An 18485-nucleotide genomic window follows, 5' to 3' on the forward strand; every position below is an offset into this window, starting at 1 on the left:
TCTCACAATCAGGAAAATTCCAGCCAAGGGAATTTCAGCATTTTTGTATCCTTTCATATCTTCCTGGGCACTCCACCAGTCAGTTACTTCTGTAACTTTAAAGATGCAGTCCTTATTCAAGAAAACTATTATTCTTATTCAATGTTAATTTTAATGCATCACCTAGTAGTAGACAGGCCAAAAGAGCCTGCTGTGTTTTCCAGCCCCACTACACGCAGTTCTAACATATCTAATTGGCATAAAATTTCCCTTACACTCCAACAGAACACAGAAATTGCTATATTGTGGATCAGACCATTAATCATTACTGTGGTCTTGGGCAATAATGGCTGCCTCAGACAAAGATTTCTTCTCTCTGGCCCTTTATTCAGAATGTCCTAAACTGTATCCAAACCTAATAACAATATAGTCCAAACTTCACCTCACAATATTGGAACAGGTTTGAAGTTAAACACAAAAAGTTAGTTCAAAACTTAAAATGACAGACGAGCCGATGACTCCAGGCTGGGCTTAATTCTTTGGTAGAGGAGAGATCACCACCAATGGAAAAGTTCGCCATTGAACAATTCATTGCAAGAGGTGGAAAAAAGCAAGTGGCAGAAGATTATCGCTACTGAAGGCTACAAAAAACTATGGCAAATACAGTGCCTACAACCTCTCAAATTTACTGCATTCCATTCATTGTTGTATATAACCATGGAGAGGAAGAAAAAACACTGTGAAAAGGAAAGAAAAAAGCCATTCAGAACATAGAGACCTACCAGATGAACAGTAGACCAAGAACAGTGATGCTCACCAATATGACTCATTCAGCTAAGGCAAAAAGACAGCCACAGAGGTAACCAGGAGGTCCCTGTGGCAGATATGAGATTTTGAAAGTACAAAGTGTTCAAACAATTACATTTAAATGTGGCAGATAGGCATAAACTTTGGGATAACAAGTGTTAAGTGGGTTTCCTGGGAGTGGTTAATGTATATTCCACAACCCCAGTTATGCAAAAACTCTTTCTTTCCAAGCTACGTGCTGAGGAGAGAGTCATTGACTAGTCATTACCTGTTCCTGGAGACTAGATATCAAAGGTCTGAGCTTTATAAAGAAACAGCTGAACTGTCCAGTGGTGGTTCTGGTTCCCAATCTAAAAAACTGACATGAATTTGTAACCAAGGGGACAAACCCAGTTGTGTAGTTTGAAAAACTGACATCTACCAGAGCCTAGTGTTGGAGCTGCAGATAAACCCTAGTAAACTTTTAGCATGCATCCAAGTTCTTTTACTATATTGTATGTTTTCTCTGTAATGCTTTTTATCTTAAGAATAAAAGTGATTTCTTAGAAAGAGCTGTGCGATAACCTGTTACTGCTGGCAATATCCTGTTCATAGCCCTCAAAGAGAAATCAAAGCACTGGCCATTAGGCAGACTGGCTTGCTGGGGATATCACTGCGTAAGGCAAGGAACTATACAGCCTTAAAACCACCTGATCTGAAGGGAGTGAGACATGGGTCCCTACTCAGCGATAGGTGTCAGTAAAAGACCTGAGATCTGACTAGGAACTCCTAGAGTGCACCACAAAGAAGGGAACACAGGTGCAGCTACCTGAAAACTGTTACAGTCCCAATAAGCACTAGAGGGCATCACAATGCTGAAACTTCACTGGCAGTTACTTCCATGAGTGACAGGAAGAAGGGAATGAACCTAAGACGGTGGCAGCCAGATCACACAGAATTAAGCATTCTAGCTCCTTTCAAAGAGCAGTGTAATTCTGCACAGCCCAGTCTCCATAAATTGATATCAGGGTCTTGAGAATGGTCATGAAGGAACTCATATTCTCAGCAAGTTTCATATAAGGTATATGGCTGACAACATTATTGCGATGGAATGAATAGGTCTGCCAAAAAAGTAATATTTAATAACTAAGAGCGGGAGGGAGCAAGAGTCAGTTTTAGAAAAATTCAACCGAGACAGGTGAAACCACCTTACTCACCAAACAATGGGACTTCAGAAATCACTTTACTTTGACGAGCAGACTGGTCTCTGAAACACAGTCTCTAAGATGGGCTTTTAAGCATTTGAAAAGTAGCTATCAAAAGTTGCTGTATCCTCCATCGACCACTTTATAGTCCTTAGTGAAAGCAGGAAGTCCAAAACTCTACTGTGTATGTAGGTCAGGGGTTGGCAACCTTTCAGAAGTGGTGTGCCAAATTTGCATTTATTCACTCTAATTTAAGGTTTTGCACGCTGGTAATACATTCTAACATTTTTTAAAGGTCTCTTTCTATACATCTATAATATATAACTAAACTATTGCTGTATGTAAAGTAAAGAAGATTTTTAAAAAATTTAAGAAGCTTAATTTAAAATTAAATTAAAACGCAGAGCCCCTTGGACTCATGGGCAGGACCCAGGCAGTTGGAGTACCACTGAAAATCAGCTCACGTGCTGCCTTTGGCACACATGCCATAGGTTGCCTACCCTGATGTAGGTATTAGGAGAAATTCAGTTTGGACAACAGGTGCAGCTACCCTAAATGCTGGGAGGGAGGGTCTGGACAAAGTGATACAGAGTAAGGAAAAGGGAGAGTAAGTATTCTGGAGACCATGAAAGGAATCTCTCTCTCGGGACATCTTTGAGGTTAAGACCCTGAGACTGGGGCCACAGCCTCAGATTGCTTTCTGTAATATGTAAATAAGAACTTGTGTTTCCGTTGTGTAACTTAAGATGAGACTGCATTGCCTATTTTATCTTATGCAGTATATTAACTCTTCCTTTCCTTTTTTGGTTTTACTCCATTCTCTCTCTTTTTCTAATAAACTTCATTCTTATTAAGAAACCTCTTGCTGTGCAGGAGAAATGTTCACACAGTCCATCCTGGAGGAGAAGAGACACCTTGCAACCTCAAAAGAGGAATAAGACTCAAAACACTTCTGGAACCCAACTCCTTACCCCACCCAACTTCTGTCAATAAGGCACAAAGATGTGATGAAAAGGGTTGTAAATACCTAGTTCCATGTCAACATGAGAGTTAGCAGTGGAGTCAGGTAACAACTAGCGACAGAGCAGACTAGGTCCAGAGGCACCCTGCTGGAGGCATTGCGGCCCTGCCTCACAACCCCCTCTCTTCTCCTAAAAACAGCAGAGGAGAAGTAATCTAGGCAGCCTAGAGTGGCTGCAGGGGAGCAGCCAATCAGGGGCCAGAAGGGACATGTAAAAGGAAGCAGCAGAGGCAGAGCAGTCAGTTGTTGCCTGGAGCTCAAATAGGGAGGATCATGTGCCTTTTTCTTCTTTCATATGGCTGGTGTAGAGCAGCAACTACAATTTCACCTGAAGTTGATCAAGCCAGATGGTTCATCAGGAGTAGCAGAATTTATTGCATATGCCTCCTCTTTCATATTTATAAACTGCACAGTACGTGGTGAGATGTTTGATTATCTGTCATGGGAAGCCACACATGCACCAAGGAGTCCTTAATTTTCCATTTGGGCATTAGATATCCACATCTACTATGGTTGGTTGGGATTCAGTTCAGAGTTGACTCAGATTTCCGTGGAAGGTCAAAGCGGGAACCTTTGTGGGATCCATCATGAGGTGCTTATTTTTAAAGTCTTGTTTAACCCAATATGCTTTCCAAGCCTCTTTCTGATCCTAGCCTGATTGCATGAGGCTAAGCGAATGTTCCCAGAAAGGCTTGCGGGAAGACATTGGGGAAGGGGGGGCACACACTGTCAAGTCTTGGTGGATAGGAAGACATCTGTTTTCCTGGATTTGCTGTGCTTCGCAGAGTGTCGCAGCAGTTTGGCGTATCACTGGGAGATCAATGTTAGACAGAACAGGTAGCCATGGTGTTGGACTTAAGGGTTCCAGTGATGAACCTCATCACTGTATTCAGCTGAGTTTCAACAAGTCGCGTATGGCTGCATCTACTTCATATGATTGATAATATCAGTTACTGAATATACAAGTGTTATTGCAGATGTTCGCAACACTGATGCCAATGCACACAAGGTTGTACCCGCTAGTTTCTGAATTATGTTGGCTCTTGTAATTTATCTTTACAGTTACTTCTCAGGGTGATCACAGAGGGTGTAGTTGAGTTTCACTCTGCGGTATACTGGGGTGTGATCATGTTGCACATTTTTATAACAGAAAGCTACTTTCAGTTTGTTTTTAGCACTTACATTATCAAGATGAAATGCACATCTTATGGTTTTTCCAGGGTTTGGTTTGAGCCTCCATTTCTGGAAGTACTATTCCATACTTTGGAGGTCCTCAGTTAATGTTTTCTCAATGTCATGCAGCTTTGGTGCTTGGGTTGTCACGGCAAGATCATCTGCATATCCAAATTTTACTCCTGGCGGAATTCTGCCCCACCACGTCCACACATATTTAATGAGCCCTGCAGATTTCTATTTTTTGCACAGAAAAAAGCTTCTGCCAAAATGTTGCTGCAGTTCTGCCCTTTTCCCCACCAGAAAGCTCTGTGGCACTAGAACAAAGCTGCGACTCCTCACCAGTGAGGGAAGAGAGCTGCCTTAGGGTGGGGTGCTTGGGGTGGAGGGGTCAGACAGGGGCTCACAAGGGCTAGTGGAGGAAGACAGACTGGGGCAGCGGCTGAATGGGAGCGGAGGCAGAGGGCCACGGGAGGAGGGAGATGCAGAGACACATGGGAACAGGGGGACGTGGGGCAGAGCTACACAGGGACAGTGGAGTGGCTGAGTGAGGGCACAGAGATACATGGGGACAGGGGCAGATGTGCCTGACTGAATGGGAGAGGCTAGGGATCAGCCAGGGTCTACATAGTGGGAAACTCCCTAACAATCCTTCCTCCACCAAAAAAATCTGTTCCATTTTTTTCCCATCCATACTCAACAGCCCTCCAAGTTTACACCCAGGCTTCTGCCCTCCATTACCCCTGACTCCCCCAAGCCTTTGCACTGCTTCTGAGGGGTGTGGGAAATACGGTTCTGCATTGTAGTTTAAATGAATTATTACTCAAGAGTTCTGTATTAATATGCCTAGTAAGGAATCTATTTGTCAAAAAACATTGCCTCGATCCTTTTTGTCATCTGTATTGTTACAGACATACTTGCTGACAGGTATTTTGAAATAAATGACCAAAAATAATTGAAACTGATGTGATTATACAAGGTTATTTTGACAATAAAATATGCAGATTTTTAAAATATTGTGCATAGAATTTAATTTTTTGTTGAGGAATTCCATCAGGAGTAAAATTTTCATGATTTAATGGGAGGCATGTCACTTATGTAAATATTAAAAAGTGTTGGTGTGAATACAGAGCCTTGTGGTAGCCTGTTTATGATATGGGGTGAGCTGATCTTATTACGCAGGTACCCCTGTAGACATGTGTTATTAAGCATGGTCCACAGCAGGCAAAGTGCTTGGTAGCAAGGTATAATTTCTGCAAGTTTCAGCATCAGGCCTTAATCCATACACCGTCATACACAGATGACAGATCAACAAATACTGCAGTCTTTAGTTTTTTCTGATAACCAGCCTCAATGTGAGTTCTGAGTGCCAGAATTGGTCGCAACAACTACGTTCTGGCCAGAAGCCTGCTGAGAGGGATCATTGGCTCAGTAAAAGGGCGATATGTTCAAGAAGTTTATAGGTCATGCATACTTAATAAATTGGCCTGTGGCTTCCCACTTCATCAGTGGGCTTTCCAGCCTTTGGAATGGCAATTACCATTCCTCACACTATACTTCAGGGATCTCAACTGTCCTTAAGGTAGAGGGACTACAATGTTGCTAGCCATTGGAGTTCTTTGGTGCTGAGATGGTGGAGGAATTCTGGCAGAATACTGTCAGGGCCTACAGACATCACTTTTTTCATCAAGGCAACTCTGAAGAAGATGAGCCCCGGGAAGGCTGCCAAAGAATGGGTGCTGGACTGGCTGGAAGAGTAGCAGGACCATGAACAGCTCAGTGCAGGCAGGCTGAACCCAGGAGACTGAGCCCAGAACCTAGACAGACTGGGCGAGGGTACCGTGATGGGCCCTGTTGGTCTGGTTGAAGACTGAGCCCAGGGAAGGCTGCTGAAAGAACATCAACTGAGGGCACCCAGATGGACCCCTGCTGGGCTGTTAAAAAGGCAGTGTCTCTGAGAAGGAAGCCTTGGTGCTACAGCCCCATGCCAGCACTGTAAGAGCTAGTGACTGTATACCCCAGAATGTGGAACAGTGTGTGTGACTCAACTGGAGAGCTGAGTTGCTGATGAACCACAACCATTGGCCAGGGGGCACTCGCAACAGGCAGGTGCTACCCCATTGTAAGAACGGAAAGAAAAGCAGTATCACACCTGACAAGAAAGGGGGTGCCCATGAGAGGTGGGTGCCTCCCCATTGTCAAAAACTGAGTGATTGCAGGCCCTCATTGGCCATAAGGGGGGCACTGGTGGAGAGGTAGGTGCTGATGCTGTTACACAACCCTACTCCTAAGGTCTGTGAGAGTAAAGAAGCGAGGGCTTTTGGCAGAAAGATTTATTACTGCTCCAGAATAGAGCATTTTTGGTAGGATGAGTAAAGTTTTTCAGAGCTCTCATATGACGACAGGTTGAACCATCCTACCACCCAGCCTCGTAATTGGCAATGGGAAAGGCCCCTTCCCCTCCACACTTCCAAGGTATTAAAAACAAACACACCAAAACTTCATATTGCTGTGCTATAGGTCTGTCAGTTTCCTTACCTGTAGTCACATACCTATAAAATCTGTATTAACTCTTATGGATTGTATATCAGTTGGCGGGGAGGAAGTGGGGCAGAGTCCGAATAATCAGGACTGGAGGCAATCATCTTATTTGCATGAGCTCTCCTCTTTCCAGGCAGTTCCATAACTTGCTCAAGTGAAGTGCTCTGCCTGTTACAGAAGCTATATCCTCAGCCTTGCACTGAATCAGGTTTAAGATTAAAGTTAAGGCAGCATAAGTAAGTAAATGCAGATCTAGTTTCCCCAAAGCCATCAACACCTAGTGTTGTAGTTCTTTGAAATTTTAATCTCAAAACATTAGAGATGCTTATTTTGCCCAATTTAAAAGGAGCACAGTGTAAGTCTTTGGAAAAAATAATGTAATATTTTCTATTTCTATTTTCTGTTTTCAAATATGTGGTGACACATATACAAAACTCTATTAATATGGAATATGTTATATTGCTGGGAGGATATTTTTAAAAGGTAATAAAATGTCAAGATGAAGATCGGAATACTTTAGTCATCTCTTTTGGAAGGAGCATGCTCCACTGAGTATTCTATGCCTGTTGTGTAAAATTGAGAGGCTCTATTTGGAATGCATTTTCAATAAATATCAATGGCTTTGGCAAGTATCTTTTAAGGAGCAAAATAAAATTGGCAAGACTAACTGTGCTATTTTTCTGGATGACAGATACATTTTTCAGCTAAACACGATTACATAATATTTAATGTAGATTGTCAAAAAGAGTAGCTGTACAATTTGTCCACACATAAAAATGATCCAATCTATCTAGGCAGGAGCAGAGGGAGGGAGTGGAAAACTCTGGTGCAGAGGGGGTGGGATTTTACATGGTATTGGGACATTAACATAAATGTTTAAACACTAAATTGGTTCTCAAATCCAGCATGCTGCTTCTTTTTGATAACTTAGACATCAAAATTTCATACTATTCCAAAATGCAATTCATTGACTTTCAAGGTCACACAATATATACCTATTGACAGTAACACTGAATTTATATGACTGAAAACACACTTACCAACCAATCTCAAATTAACCTTCTCTAGGATCTGTATGCAGAACACAAACATATTAAATTGAAATTTGTCATCTTAACTACACAATACAGAATTACACTATGAATAATATTGGGAGGATGATCAAGCCCCTTTTTCCCTCCTTTTCAGAAACCTGATTTTCTTTTTGAATTGAGGCATAATACACAACTCTTTGTCACACAATGAAACTGCAGATATAGTATTTCTACTTGCTCTTACATTTAAATATGCTCTTGTGACTCAGACCATCTGCTTTAAATTATTTTATGTTCAACACTTTCACTGAATATTTTGTACATTACAATAACAAATGACAACTGTTTTAAATTGTAAATGTGGTTCAGCAATGCACAGCTAAACCCAAGGCAAAAAGCTCACAGAGAATTAAATATTCTGTTTAATATCACTCTGTAGGTCATGAAATACCAGAGATGTCTTATGCCTTGAACTCATGGATTTCCATAAACCATTTACAACAATGGCAACCTAGCTTTTCTCCAATCCCTGCTGTAAACACTGGAAATAGGTTCCCTATAGCAGCAGTTCTCAATCAGGGATCAGGGGCTCCTTGAGGGACCGTGAGCAGGTTTCAGGGGGGCCGCCAAGCAGGTTCAGTGTTGGACTTGCTGGACCCGGGGCAGAAAGCTGAAGTCCCACTGTGTGGGGCTGAAGCCCAGGATTCCCAGCCCCGCCAGCTGGAGTTGAAGCTGAAGCCTGAGCAACTTTAGCTTTCTGGGGACCCCCTATGGTGTGGGGACCTCGGCAATTGCCCTGCATGCTACACTCTAACGCTGCTTCTGGCTTTTAAAGGTAGAAAAAGGGTTGTGGCACTGGCAGGCCGTGGAGTTTTTACACCATCGGGGCCGGGGGGGTCAGAAAGAAAAAGGTTAAGAACCCCTGCCCTGTAGGACAAGGGTTACAGATCTCATATTCATATGGCTGAGAATAATGCTAAAAGGAAGACAATTTTGAGGGGACGAAAATGTATGGGTACTTCCCTTGAGAGGGAAGGATTACATTAAGAGTGAAAGATTACATTACGGCATCCTGAAGGAAGCAAACGCGTCACCCTTAGGTGACGTTCACTTACTACTTGGGGAAAAATGAACTATTAGAAGGAACTTGTGACACTGCACCCCATAGTCATTATAGTAATATTATTATAATATAGTTATGGCATAATTATTATGCATTTTGTACAAGATAAGTCATGTGAGGGGTCATTGGAAAAGTTATGATTTGCTGAATATGATTATTCTATTTGTATGCATGTATCATTTTTGTATCTGAAGTTATAAATACTATTTATCTGTTCTTTAAATAGCTGGTTCTAAAGGGCCTATTGAGGGTAATTGGCCATTAGAAAGAACAACAGGTCTTAGGAGAAGCTTATCCCACTCTGGGCTAGCCTTTCTGAGAACACTCCAGACAGCATGTAAGTAATGGCTATCACTCTACAAGGACATGTGACCAGGTCACATGATCCTGGACTTCATCATAGGATGTCAGTATTTTTCCACAAACTGGTCTCGGAACCAAGCTTTGAAACAAAGGGTTCCTGCCATAATGCTAAAGTTATATAGGGCAGGGTGTGATATCATCTGTGGTTCTTCACTCCCCACACAAGAGGACATTTGGAAACACATGGGGAACAAAGACTAAACTGGGGGAAGTGCTGGACCCAGGCTAAAGGACTTTCTAGCCTGTGTATGAAAGACCCGGGGATTCCAAGCTGTAAAGTAAGTGCAGCTAGTCCCATAAGAAGCTGCAGCCCACCTGTAACATCAGCCAGGGTGAGAATTTGATAGGATATGAACTATCTTTCTAATATCTTAGACTTTGTTTGCATTTTGTTTATTTACTAGGTAATCTGCTTTGATCTGTTTGCTATCACTTAAAATCTATCTTTTGTAGTTAATAAACTTATTTTATGTTTTTATTCAAACCAGTGAGCTTCGACTGGAGTGCTTGGGGAAAATCTCTGCTTGGTTACTACAAATGTGTATTGTTCTCTTCACATTGAGGGAGAGGCGCACTGAGTATTAAACCCATATACTAGCCAGATTTGACAAGAGCAGGATGGTACTTCACTGAGGTCCTAGACTGGGAAGCTGGTGGTTAGAGAGCCTGTGTGTAACTGCAGCTGGGTGTGTCCCTACTTGTGTGAATGCTGATAAAAGTGCAGCCTGGAGGGTTTTGCAGCTTGTCACGGCAGCACAGTGTGAGAGGGAGCCCAGGCTCGTGGGTCAGAGGGCTCAATGGTACCCCAATTCCCAATGGCATCCCGGGGGTAACCCATCACAGAACCTATCATATGAGACATTGCCTCAATCTGCACATAGTTAAGGCTGCTTACTGAATCTGAAGACAACTAGCCCAGAGACCCTTACCTAAAGTCATACCTTACAACAGAACAAAAATTCTCCATAACTGATAAAAGACACGGAACATTCATGAGATTGCAAAAGCATGGAAGTCACCCAGCCAGAGCAGCTTTGCTGTCTCAAATGAGCCATATCAGACAACCTTGAACTCTGAGCCGCTCAGACATTTTAAATATGTTACTTGCCACTTCAATCAGCTCTTCATATTACTACTCAAGCTATCTCATCAGCCTGCTCGCCCACAAGTACTGAAATCAACAAGATATTGTGAAGTGCATGAGTGCTGCAGTCTGATTTTTGGTCTCCTTTTTTCTGTGCAGTGCAGCATGTGGTAGTCCCAAGCTATGCAGAAAGAACGTAGCTGGAAAAGAGGCAAGCCCACTCAAAAAGTGGAAGAAGGCAGGTGGCACAGCTCCTTCCTTCTAGACCAGAGTGGATTGGGGGAAAAGCCACAATATTCTTGTGAATGGCACAGCAAATGTGAATGTAGAGTATGAACAGGGCAGAACGGAAAGAGAGTGACCCCAAGTGGCAAACAAGAATATGGTGAACTCACGTCAGATCCATCTTGTAACAGAAAGTAGAACTAAAAACATTAAGTGACTGCACATCCGATCTTGCAATCATTTAAGAACTATTCTAAATAAATACAGGAAAGAAAGTTACTATATATGGGAGAGCGCAATGGTTAAAATGTGTTCTATAGGAGCTAATACGCAAGAGAGGAAAGCTTTAAAATAGAGTTTAAATGCATATCTACAAATCTAATTTTAACCTCATTTTCTTATTAATATCCATTTTGCTTATTACCTAAGATGAATATTTAAATAAGTAATTTCTTCTTATTAGCCTATTCTTTCTACCTAATGAATCTTGAACTAACATTATAATGGCGATATTGTAAAATTAGTCATCTTTAATATCAAACAGCAAGAGAAAAGGGCTGTGAGAGAGAAACTACCATTAATTCGCTAACTTCAATAACAGCAAGGGAAATACTGAAAATAGCAACTAAGTAAACTGCTGTTTGCATCTTCCTTCAAGTTTACTTCAATGTAAAAATTGCTCTAAATTTAATTCTTCCAGTGAGGAGGAAAAGAGTAATATTTATAAAATGCATACCACCATTTTTGAGAAACATAAATAGGGTAAGTCCAAATTTGCATGGGAGGGAAGAGAGAAAGAGGGCTTTTGTTTTGTTTACTGAACACAGATAAATACAATATTACAGCTTCCCACAGTGATTTTGCCCTTCATTTTTTTTACTTGAAAAACAGTACTTTCATGGGGGAATGGAGGGAAACAGTACTATAGCATCTTTTTTGAATAATGAGCCCAATGAATTTCATTTATATAATTGTGCCTTTCATAAACATGTGCATGTGAATGACAGCTTGTTGCTCTCCAAGGTCCTAGGACTCCCTTTGGTCTCTCTGAATGTGAGCCACTGTCCCAATGGTGAGGTTTAAACAAACTGAAGTGATTCATTTTTTCAGGCTTTGCAAGATACCATAATTTAGGACCTAATCTAAGACTATTTGGTATTTTTGAAAGCTGGGCCACTCTTTTTATTAGTCCATCATCTTGTACAAACTTCTAGATCCTACACAGGCACCTAGCAGTTTTTGTGCTCTACAAATATGCTAGGTGTATCAAAGACATTTTACTCCTGAGGGAATTCCGCACCAAAAAATTTTAAATTCTGTGCCAAAAATTAAAAATCAAGCACACAATATTTTAAAATTCTGCAAATTTTATTTGTCAATAAATAAATGTGGCCCCAGCATGGCAGTGGGGAGCACAGGCCATTGTCTGTACTGAGGTGGGATATCACCCTGAAGCCCCAGGGTACAGGGACTTGGGAGGCTGCACCTGACCCTGGCACAATGCAAGGGCTGGTGCTGCCCCAGAAACACCCTGAGGGAACCTGCTCCTCTGCGCCAGGTGTACCAGGTGTGGGTGTGCAGACTCAGCCCAGCAGGAGCCAAGTGTGGAGGGTCTTAGTGAAGGGAGATCCACGTGTGGGGTGAAAGGTTTCTGTGTGCAGGAATCTGGTGAAGGCGGTTCAGTGGGAGATCTGGATGCATAGGGGCTTGTTGGGGGCTCTAGGTGCAGGGGCAATGGAACTCTGCAGGGATCCAGGTGAAGGTGGTTGGGGCTCAGTGGGAGGGTCTGGGTGTGGGGAGAAGGGGCTCGGCGGGGGGGGAGGTCTGGGTGTTGGGGGACTCAGTGGAGGAGTCTGGGTACTGGGAGAGTAGGACTTGATGGGGGTGTTCAGGTGCAGCTGCTTGATGGGGGTGTTCAGGTGCAGTTCGGGTACTGGGAAAGTAGGGATTAGGCTGAAGAGACGCCGCATTCTGGGCTCCTGCTTACCCCATTTGCCCTATCCCCTTTACTTCTCCTTCCCCCTCCCCTCACTCCCACATTCCCCTCCCCCTGCGCTATTCCATTCTCCTTCCTTCCCTACTGCCTCTTCCTTCTACCCCCTCATCCCCCCTCACTCAGCCCCACCACCAGCACTCACTGTTGCACAGAAAACAAGAAGGCTCCCAGCATACAGAAGGGGAGCTCCACTGGCACTAGGAACCAGGAGGCAGCATTCAGCTGCAGAGTCAGCAGAACTGAGACAGCCTCCTTCAGCAGGGCAGCTCTGCGTTGCACAAACAAGGGGGGGCAGTGGCATGTAACCCCATGTGCCCCCTGTCCATGCCTCATCTCTGTTTGCAGGGGAAGCAATCTCACCCAAAAAACTACGCCCATGGTCATTCCTCCTGTGCATGGCTTCCCTTTGCTTCCCTGCAGTTTTCTGCAGGGAAGAACAGGAATTCTGCTGGGGGGCCGTTTTCTGCAGGCGCATAGTCACACAGAATCCCCCAAGGAGTAAATTTGGACAACAGACAGAACTCTAGACTGATTCAAATGGAAACTTTTGTCTTCAGAACAATCCTCGTTACACTCTTAAGCAAAGTCTTGTTTGGAAGAAACTAAAGATGTGTATAGAAAAAGCCTCAAATTCAACAACTCAACAAGCAAAACAAATGTTACCAGGAACTCCAGATTGAAGGTTGCAAAATATGAGGGGGAAAAAGGGTGAGTAGCTTATACTAATTCCAAGACAGTGTTAAAATTCCATGCTGGCAAAAGAACATTAATCTCATTCTGAATCAAGGATAATGCTTTAAAGATTCTTAAACTGTTTTAATGCAAAGAAATGGTCTTCGCTTTGTCTCCTTGGATAGTAGTAATAACTGCTGCGTGCGTTTTTTATAAATGCTGATACAAAACATTTTCCTAGCTTTGCATAAACCCTAAAGCCGGAATATCAACTATTTAAGCCTGAAAGTTTCCTTCACATTAGAATAAATCTTTATTTTTGCTCAATATAACAGTCAGTTCTCACATGGTGACTAATGTTACTCATCATTTACCAGCTGTGAAATGATAAGCCCGCCTGGGTTGAAACTCTGCACAGCTTATATTAGCAGGCTTTAGAGCTAGTCCAGAATGCATTTCCATTATAGACAGATATAGATGTTATTAAGCTGCTGTATCTTATAGGGAGTCCATGCAGCTAAAAATCAGTTAACGCTATCTGAGGAAACAATGAAAAACATGGGCTGCCCTGTAAAAGTACAGCTAAGTGGTTAAAAGTTAGATCTTGCTAACAAGTTCCCAGAACTAACGAAATACATTAATATATTCCATAAATAAGAGAATATTAGTAAAGTCCTGCACAGATACAAAATCTGTATCACATCCAATCTGTGATCAGCAAAAATGGTATGTGGATATTCCTAGATTTGCAAAGCTCTAGTTTTTGGGAGCTACCAACTAGCTGCGCTATTCCACACCTGTCACCTGTGGGTATTGTTAACCTACAGTGAAACCTACCAATAGGTTTTGAAAGTTCCACTTTGCAGCTGTGGCATAGAGTACACACTGTGGAAAGCAGCTGGAAAAATTAGGCAGAGGTAACAGGGCAGATGTACAAACCTGGAGAATGTAGTAGGGAAAAAGAGAACAGAACAGAAAGGGGAATATTGCTCCAATTTTTATAAAAAGAATACTAATTAGAAAGAATTAATAAAAATGACTCCATTCCCTGCTCCCTAGGCCAGCAGTAACTGGCAATGCTGAAAGGCAGCAAGTTCAGCCCATGAAAGGAAGATATTTGATATCACCCTATAGGCAGACCTAGCCTTTGCATTATTGGATGGACAGATGAGGCAATATTTGAGCCGCTCACTTACAAACATGATGTCCTGGCCTCAGTCATCACATAACTAACTATACACATGGCTAGCATTAAGATTATAGAGAAAGTCCATTATTCAGTTCTTTGTAGCACTCCCTATACTTAACTAACTTCTCCTATAGTAGAGAAGCAGTACCCAGTTGTTCATGCTCGGGTTTGTATCATAGTTGTTAACATTTATAAGTGTTTCAAGTTAAATTCTCCAAAATATTTAGGAGCTAGGGAGCACCAGGTCTCGATATCACAGGGTTACAGGCACACAGTGTTGGCTTGTTCCCAAATTTCCATAAAATATTGTTGAGTAACCATGAATATGCCTGTTTAACTGACTTTTTTCCTCGTCAGTACACCACATACACCATTTCACCAAAATTATACAGAGATACTGAAATGGAAGAATTCTTTGCTATGGAAAAGAGATTAGTTTTGTACTCCACAGTAGTTTTTAGCCCATGGGGTTAAATTCAATGCTTAGTGTAAGCAGATGCATCTCTGCTGATTTTAGTGGAGTTATGTCAATTTACAGCAGAGCTGAATTTGCTTTCCAGAAGTTAGCCAACGAGTCTAAAGTACAGGTTAAAACTGCAGAGTGAACTGAAGGCCACTAGAAGATGCTGCAAGTTGAGACTATTTTTTCTTTTCAACTTTCACTTCAAAAGCAAACAGTCACTATAACAAACTTTGAATACATTCAGTGTGTATACATCGTCACTTAACTCTGCAGTGTTGTATAAACAAGCAGTATAAAACTTCTGCACCAGTAAATTATATATTGATTAAAACATGCTAAAACCAGATATAAAAGCCACTGACTAAATATTCTCAAGTTTCCCAATTTCAGTAAAAGAATTCCTTACTTCAATTCATGTCCTCTGTTCTCTTTGTCAGTGCCCTCTTAGACCTAAAAGTCACTATTTTTAAAATAGAATTTTCAGTATGCTGTCTTTTTTGCAACAAATGTATTAAGTTGCATTATTTTCTGGTCTTTTAAACATTGCAAACATGTGGCCTCCAATAAAGTCATTTTAAAATTATGAAAATGTATTGTATTAAGCATACTGGATTATGTGTGTGTTAGAAGCCATTATCTTAAGTAAATATCTTAAGTAGACACTTCAGTTCTTTTACATTACAAAAAGAAGGTATGGATTAACAGCATGCTACCATATTCTTAGAAAACTATTTTCCTTGTTATTAAATACATTTCAAAATGCCCTAAGGATGAGAAATTAAGTTAATTCTGTACTAACCTAATTTGCACAACCATAATTTGCAAACACGCAAAAACAGCCATATCTTCTCACTTCTCAGCAAAGATTTCATACTGTAGCCAACTGCTGTAATGAAGTCTTTTATTACTATGGCTTCAGACCCAATCTTACACCCACAGAAGAGCAAAAATTCTAGTGAGCTACCTTTGCAAAACAGAATACAGAACATTTGCTAGTATAGTATGAAATACAGACAGGGATTCATACTGGAGGAAACATGCAGGGAACCAAATCTGCCAGTGCTATATCATGTATCTATTAAGTTTAAATTTAAGTCAGCACTCCTCATGGAGGAAGAGTGCCCTTTTGTATGTAGGTTTGCAATTTGAAGGTCTTGACAGATCCTTAGATGCTCAAGTACTAGCTTGTCCAAGAGCACTTTATTCACTAATATCTAGTAAAGAAAGTGAGCTTTTATTTTATATGTGGAACTTGCTAGTTAACCATGACTTTTGTCAACTCTAGCTTAAACTTCTCTAATGTAACTCTCATCGAGCTACACCTTAAAGGCATTCAGAAGATTAAATTAGCCACTTCCAATACACTAAGCAAAGCTTTTTGAAGACAGAACTTTATAATGTTGTGCCATAGTTAACAGTTATTTCTGAGTAGCTTCCAGGGGGAGTCTCAAATGTTGACTTTGACTTTATAAAGACCTAAACATATTGGGACCTGACTAATCTATGGCATGTCTACAATATGAAAATTTTCTAACCAATTTTAAAGATTGTTCAGCCAAACCAGTTAGAGTCGTAGATTTTAACAGCAACTAGAGCCATAGTGTAGCTCCAGTTTTAAGTGATTCTGTAATTATAGGTCAGGCCTGCCTGGAGTCATCAATACACAGATCCACCTTACAGTGCTAACTAGTTTAAAAATTAGTTTACCTGAACTGGGGGTTTAATACTGGTTAGAAATTATCCCCCATATAGCCTCTTCAAGTCATATCTTCAGTATTGTGATCTTTAAGAGTCGCTCAAACAGCTGCCAATTTACGGTTCTTGGAACCTAATCAAGTAAGGATTGAGAATTTGTCTATACTGAGAATTGGCACCAATTATAGCCGCCACAGATAGGTCAACTGGTGCACATCTTTTGGGTAGGCAGGCCAACATTTGTAACTAGTGCAGCTTTTTTACTTAGCTAGGTCAGAAACAGTCTGTGAGGTGTAATGAATACCACTTTGGAACATACCTGCTATTTGACTACTAGACACTATTAATACTAAAGGGTCACACATTTTGTTGTGTACATAGGCCAAACTATACACTCAATAAGAGAACACAGTATACTAAGCTATTTCCTGTAACATACAGGCAGAGAATGGGGTCACCAAAGCTATTCCTCTGCCTGTAACATGCTGGGGGCCTGATTTTCCTTTCACTTACACCAGTGGAAACCAGGCATCAAGTTTTCCAATTTTCACCAAAATGAACAGATTTGTGCCCCATGCCATCTAGAAATTTTGGAGTTGAGGGGATGCAGTGTCCAAGTTATTACATTAGTCAGATGAACAGAGAAATAAGATTGAGTTAAGCATAGGACCTCACTTGGCTCAGGCAATACTGAGCAATCATGATATTATCATAGTTTTCTTGGGGAAAGGCAAGTGTGAAAGATTTGATGCTTTTATTAATTATTTTTATCTCTGCAAAACAGTCATGAAAATTTACCAGTTCTATAGGAGAGCAAGCTGGCCTCCACTAATAGTGCATCGACACAAATGTTTATGACTTTCCTATCAATTTTTACTGTAGTCAATGCAGCTGAACAGGCATCACACAGCACACATTTGGGTCTGGAGAGATCTTTATTTCTGGTGATACAAAAAAAGGAAAGAACCTACCTAGACTCTAGTTAACCATGGCCGAGTTTGTAGGAAAGCAAGATGGGGGGAAACCAGCTCTGGTGAGCAGGACAAATTTCAACTTGAAGTCATTGAGAAAAGCAATGTGTAAGCACTCTGCAGCAATTCACCTCAAACGGCCGCTTTGCTTTGGCCCTCCAGCTAGTTCTCACTGTAACCCAGGAAGCAAAACTCTACCTGCTCAGGATAGTTATTGATTTCTGGACATCTGTTGTTGGAGCTGTGTTGGTCCCAGAATATTAAAAAGAGAAGGTGAGTGAACTAGTATCTGCTGGTGAAAGAGACAAGCTCTCAAACTACAGACAGGAAGAGCTCTACATAGCTGACAAGCTTGTCTCTCTCGCCATCAGAAGTTGGTCCAATAAAAAAATGTTGCTTGACCCACCTTGGATCTCAGTTATCATTGGTCATTGTAACCTCGCTTCCCATCACGGCTGCCAGTATCACAGGGCTGCCTGTATCCGCGGCGGGGCGGGGGCCAGAATCTTCTGCATGGGCAGAACTCATGCCCGGGGTTATGTCTGGCCGCTGCCATGCAAGACCCTAGGGCTCGTGTCCAGCGCCGGGCACCCGGCGGGGCTCTGCACAGCGGTCCCCCAAGGGCAGCTACGAGGGTGTCTCGGCGCCGGCTCCCTGGCCGCTCCCGTAGAGTTGTCACCTCTGAGAGGCAATAAACCGGGACACTGGGGATGAGCCTGGGCCCGCAAACCAGACGAGCTGCAGCGCGCAGGGATCAGCCGCACAGCCACCTCCCGGCGCTATCCGGACATGCAGCAACTCTCGTCCCCGCCCCGCCGCTAGCGGCCGAGCCAACCACCGCCCCGGACGAGCACGACCCGCCCAGCAGAGCGCGCAGGAGGCCCAGCGGCGCGGCTGAGCTGGTACAGAGCAGGAGGCACAGCCACTCCGGAGCCCCACTCCCAACCAGAGGAGCGAACTGCGCA

At 42.3% G+C, this 18485-nt stretch overlaps 1 protein-coding gene across 8 annotated transcripts in view; it reads right to left on the reverse strand.

Moving 5' to 3' along the window:
- PIGN (phosphatidylinositol glycan anchor biosynthesis class N) overlaps positions 1-18485 on the reverse strand; it is a 187621-nt gene that overhangs the window by 168996 nt on the left and 140 nt on the right. For 5 of the 8 annotated variants that reach the window (XR_007772540.1, XM_050939911.1, XM_050939908.1 and 2 more), the window contains exon 1: positions 17927-18014. The exons of the other annotated variants lie outside the window; for them this stretch is intronic. The gene's annotated coding sequence lies outside the window, so the exon portion shown is untranslated. Of the gene's footprint in view, positions 1-17926; positions 18015-18485 lie in introns of those variants that run through there. 8 annotated transcript variants of the gene reach the window in all.

This window comes from Gopherus flavomarginatus, chromosome 2 (assembly GCF_025201925.1).
Source record: "Gopherus flavomarginatus isolate rGopFla2 chromosome 2, rGopFla2.mat.asm, whole genome shotgun sequence".
In the NCBI taxonomy this organism is placed as follows: Eukaryota; Metazoa; Chordata; order Testudines; family Testudinidae; genus Gopherus; species Gopherus flavomarginatus.